Source organism: Ranitomeya imitator, chromosome 4 (assembly GCF_032444005.1).
Source record: "Ranitomeya imitator isolate aRanImi1 chromosome 4, aRanImi1.pri, whole genome shotgun sequence".
Classification (NCBI taxonomy): Eukaryota; Metazoa; Chordata; class Amphibia; order Anura; family Dendrobatidae; genus Ranitomeya; species Ranitomeya imitator.
Genome location: NC_091285.1, coordinates 182,849,693 through 182,854,979, shown reverse-complemented (window position 1 = coordinate 182,854,979; position 5,287 = coordinate 182,849,693).

Here is a 5,287-nt window from a genome sequence, read left to right as displayed (position 1 = left end):
GTAGGTTCCCCTATAAATATTGCGCTGCTAGCCACTAGGATGACCTTTGCATATGTACAAAGTAATGTTTGTTCTGCTGAATAGTATTTTTGTAAGGAAGAGATTTAGTGCTGGTCATTTATAGTAAACTGTGTAAGTGGATTGTTCTAAAGTAACAAATTCAATATGAATGGTAATTGCTAGGGTTGAGCGAAACGGGTCGTTCATTTTCAAAAGTCGCCGACTTTTGGCAAAGTCGGGTTTCATGAAACCCGATCCGACCCCTGTGCGGGGTCGGCCATGCGGTACGCGACTTTCGCGCCAAAGTAGCGTTTCAATGACGCGAAAAGCGCCATTTCTCAGCCAATGAAGGTAAACGCAGAGTGTGGGCAGCGTGATGACATAGGTCCTGGTCCCCGCCATCTTAGAGAAGGGCATTGCAGTGATTGGCTTGCTGTCTGCGGCGTCACAGGGGCTATAAAGGGGCGTTCCCGCCGACCGCCATGTTACTGCTGCTGATCTGAGCTTAGGGAGAGGTTGCTGCCGCTTCGTCAGAAGCAGGGATAGCGTTAGGCAGGGTCCATTAACCACCAAACCGCTTGTGCTGTAGCGATTTCCACTGCCCAACACCACCTTCGGTGTGCAGGGACAGTGGAAGCTACATTTTTTTTTTTTTCCCCTCAGCGCTGTAGCTCATTGGGCTGCCCTAGAAGGCTCCCTGATAGCTGCATTGCTGTGTGTACGCCGCTGTGCAAACCAACTGCTTTTTTCAAAGCACAAATCCTCTTGTTCCTTCCTTTCTGCACAGCTATCTTGTTTGTTTGTCCACACTTTTTATTTAATTTGTGCATCAGTCCACTCCTTATTGCTGCCTGCCATACCTGGCTGAGATTACTGCAGGGAGATAGTAATTGTTGGACACTCCCTGTTTTTTTTTTTTTTTTTTTGTGGGAGATTAAGATTGACATTTCTGCTAGAGTTCCATCCCTGTGTGTGCCATCTCTCAGTCAGTGGGCCATAGAAAGCCTATTTATTTTTTTGCTTGATTTGGGTTATAAAATCTACCTGAAAAAATCACTACATCAATCAGTGGGAGAAAAATATTGGCCTCAGGGCTTGTGTGCCACTCTTGACTCCTGTGTGTGCCATCTCTCAGTCAGTGGGCCATAGAAAGCCTATTTATTTTTTTGCTTGATTTGGGTTCTAAAATCTACCTGAAAAAATCACTACATCAATCAGTGGGAGAAAAATATTGGCCTCAGGGCTTGTGTGCCACTCCTGACTCCTGTGTGCATCATCACTCACTCAGTGGGCCATAGAAAGCCTATTTTTTTTTGTTGTTGCTTTATTTGGGTTCTAAATTCTACCTGAAAAAATCAATAAATCAATCAGTGGGAGATTAATATTGGCCTTTGGGCTTGTGTGCCAGTCCTAAGCGTGCCATCTCTCTCTCTCAGATAGTGGGCCATAGAAAGCCTATTTATTATTTTTTCTATTGGGTTTATATATTTTCCCTGGAACAAAAAAAAAAAGTGGGAGATTAATATTGGCCTCTGGGCTTGTGTGCCAGTCCTGAGCGTGCCATCTCTCTCACAAATAGTGGGCCATAGAAAGCCTATTTATTTATTTTTTTTTGGTTTTATAAATTCTCCCTGAAAAAAAAAGGGAGATTAATATTGGCCTTTGGGCTTGTGTGCCAGTCCTAAGCGTGCCATCTCTCTCTCTCAGATAGTGGGCCATAGAAAGCCTATTTATTATTTTTTTTATTGGGTTTATAAATTTTCCCTGAAAAAAAATAAAAAGTGTGAGATTAATATTGGCCTCTGGGCTTGTGTGCCAGTCCTGAGCGTGCCATCTCTCTCACAAATAGTGGGCCATAGAAAGCCTATTTATTTTTTTGGTTGATTTGGGTTCTAAATTCTACCTGAAAAAATCAATAAATCAATCAGTGGGAGATAAATATTGGCCTCTGGGCTTGTGTGCCACTATTATTTTTTTTTTTCTAAAGTCTCCCTGGAAAAAAAAAAAAAAAAATCAAATCAGTGGGAGATTAATATTGCCCTTTCTGCTTGTGTGCCAGTCTTGACTCCTGGGTGTGCCATCTCTCTCTCTCTCCAATTGTGGGCCATAGAAAGCCTATTATTTTTTTTAGCTTGATTTGGGTTCCAAAATCTACCTGAAAAAATCACTACATTAATCATTGGGAGAACAATATTGGCCTCTGGGCTTGTGTGCCACTCCTGACTCCTGTGTGCGTCATCTCTCACTCCGTGGGCCATAGAAAGCCTATTTTTTCTTTTATTTGTTTTCTAAATTCTCCCTGAAAAAATCATTTTATTTTATTTGGTTTCTAAATTCTTCCTGAAAAAATCATTTTATTCTATTATTTTTTTTTCCTAAAGTCTCCCTGAAAAAAAAAAATCAAATCAGTGGGAGATTAATATTGCCCTTTCTGCTTGTGTGCCAGTCTTGACTCCTGGGTGTGCCATCTCTCTCTCTCTCTCCAATTGTGGGCCATAGAAAGCCTATTATTTTTTTAGCTTGATTTGGGTTCCAAAATCTACCTGAAAAAATCACTACATCAATCATTGGGAGAACAATATTGGCCTCTGGGCTTGTGTGCCACTCCTGACTCCTGTGTGCGTCATCTCTCACTCAGTGGGCCATAGAAAGCCTTTTTTTGTTTTATTTGTTTTCTAAATTCTCCCAGAAAAAATCATTTTATTTTATTTGGTTTCTAAATTCTTCCTGAAAAAATCATTTTATTCTATTATTTTTTTTTCCTAAAGTCTCCCTGAAAAAAAAACAAAAATAAATCAGTGGGAGATTAATATTGCCCTTTCTGCTTGTGTGTCAGTCTTGACTCCTGGGTGTGCCATCTCTCTCTCTCTCTCCAATTGTGGGCCATAGAAAGCCTATTATTTTTTTAGCTTGATTTGGGTTCCAAAATCTACCTGAAAAAATCACTACATCAATCAGTGGGAGATAAATATTGGCCTCTGGGCTTGTGTGCCACTCCTGACTCCTGTGTGCTTCATCTCTCACTCAGTGGGCCATAGAAAGCCTTTTTTTGTTTTATTTGTTTTCTAAATTCTCCCAGAAAAAATCATTTTATTTTATTTGGTTTCTAAATTCTTCCTGAAAAAATCATTTTATTCTATTATTTTTTTTTCCTAAAGTCTCCCTGAAAAAAAAAAAAAATAAATCAGTGGGAGATTAATATTGCCCTTTCTGCTTGTGTGTCAGTCTTGACTCCTGGGTGTGCCATCTCTCTCTCTCTCTCCAATTGTGGGCCATAGAAAGCCTATTATTTTTTTTAGCTTGATTTGGGTTCCAAAATCTACCTGAAAAAATCACTACATCAATCAGTGGGAGATAAATATTGGCCTCTGGGCTTGTGTGCCACTCCTGACTCCTGTGTGCTTCATCTCTCACTCAGTGGGCCATAGAAAGCCTTTTTTTGTTTTATTTGTTTTCTAAATTCTCCCTGAAAAAATCATTTTATTTTATTTGGTTTCTAAATTCTTCCTGAAAAAATCATTTTATTCTATTTTTTTTTTTCCTAAAGTCTCCCTGAAAAAAAAAAAAATCAAATCAGTGGGAGATTAATATTGCCCTTTCTGCTTGTGTGCCAGTCTTGACTCCTGGGTGTGCCATCTCTCTCTCTCTCTCCAATTGTGGGCCATAGAAAGCCTATTATTTTTTTAGCTTGATTTGGGTTCCAAAATCTACCTGAAAAAATCACTACATCAATCAGTGGGAGATAAATATTGGCCTCTGGGCTTGTGTGCCACTCCTGACTCCTGTGTGCGTCATCTCTCACTCAGTGGGCCATAGAAAGCCTTTTTTTGTTTTATTTGTTTTCTAAATTCTCCCTGAAAAAATCATTTTATTTTATTTGGTTTCTAAATTCTTCCTGAAAAAATCATTTTATTCTATTATTTTTTTTTCCTAAAGTCTCCCTGAAAAAAAAAAAAAAATCAAATCAGTGGGAGATTAATATTGCCCTTTCTGCTTGTGTGCCAGTCTTGACTCCTGGGTGTGCCATCTCTCTCTCCAATTGTGGGCCATAGAAAGCCTATTATTTTTTTAGCTTGATTTGGGTTCCAAAATCTACCTGAAAAAATCACTACATCAATCAGTGGGAGATAAATATTGGCCTCTGGGCTTGTGTGCCACTCCTGACTCCTGTGTGCGTCATCTCTCACTCAGTGGGCCATAGAAAGCCTTTTTTTGTTTTATTTGTTTTCTAAATTCTCCCTGAAAAAATCATTTTATTTTATTTGGTTTCTAAATTCTTCCTGAAAAAATCATTTTATTCTATTATTTTTTTTTCCTAAAGTCTCCCTGAAAAAAAAAAAAATCAAATCAGTGGGAGATTAATATTTACATTTGTGCTTCAGTGACAGTCCTGCGTGTGTGGCATCTCTCTCATTTGTTGCCACCAACAACAGAGTGTGTAACATTGTGCCTGATTTTCGTTGTGGTCTCACTCACCTGTAAAGGGGTAGCTAAATCATACTGAAGTTATAGCTCACCGTGTAAGTTGTGTGACAGCAACAAATACCGTTAGTTTGGTTACGTTTTTAAAACAATGAGGAAGTCTGGTGGAAAAGGTCGTGGCAGGGGGCGTTCATTGTCAGCTGGTAATGAGGGTAGTGGTAGTGGTGGAGCATCAGCTGGTCGTGGGAAAAAAAATATTGCACCTAAGTCTGGAGCTGTGGAGCCAGGTTCGTCGTCTGGCTACACAAGGCCTCGAACGCTCCCTTTTCTGGGAGTAGGAAAACCGCTTTTAAAGCCGGAGCAGCAAGAGCAAGTTTTGGCTTATCTTGCTGACTCAGCCTCTAGCTCTTTTGCCTCCTCTCGTGAAACTGGTAAATGTCAAAGCAGCGCGTCGTTAGTGGATGTTCACTGTCAGGGACAAGTCGCTTCCTTGTCCTCTTCAGCAAAAACAACAACAGAGAAGAATGCAGCAGGCGACACAACGGGTTACTCCATGGAGCTCTTTACACATACCGTCCCTGGCTTAGAAAGTGAAGCAGTTAACAGTCCATGCCCATTACAAGTTGAATCTGACATGGAGTGCACTGATGCACAGCCACAGCCAGACTACTATGCTGGTCCTTTGACTCAGACCACAACATTGCCCTCGCAGGGTAATGATCAAGAATCAGACCCTGATGAGACTGTTGCCCCATCACGAACGCTATACCACCGACCGACACGGTGACACAGACGAAGTTGCACACGAGCTACAAGAAGAGGTAATAGATGACCCAGTTCTTGACCCCGATTGGCAGCCATTGGG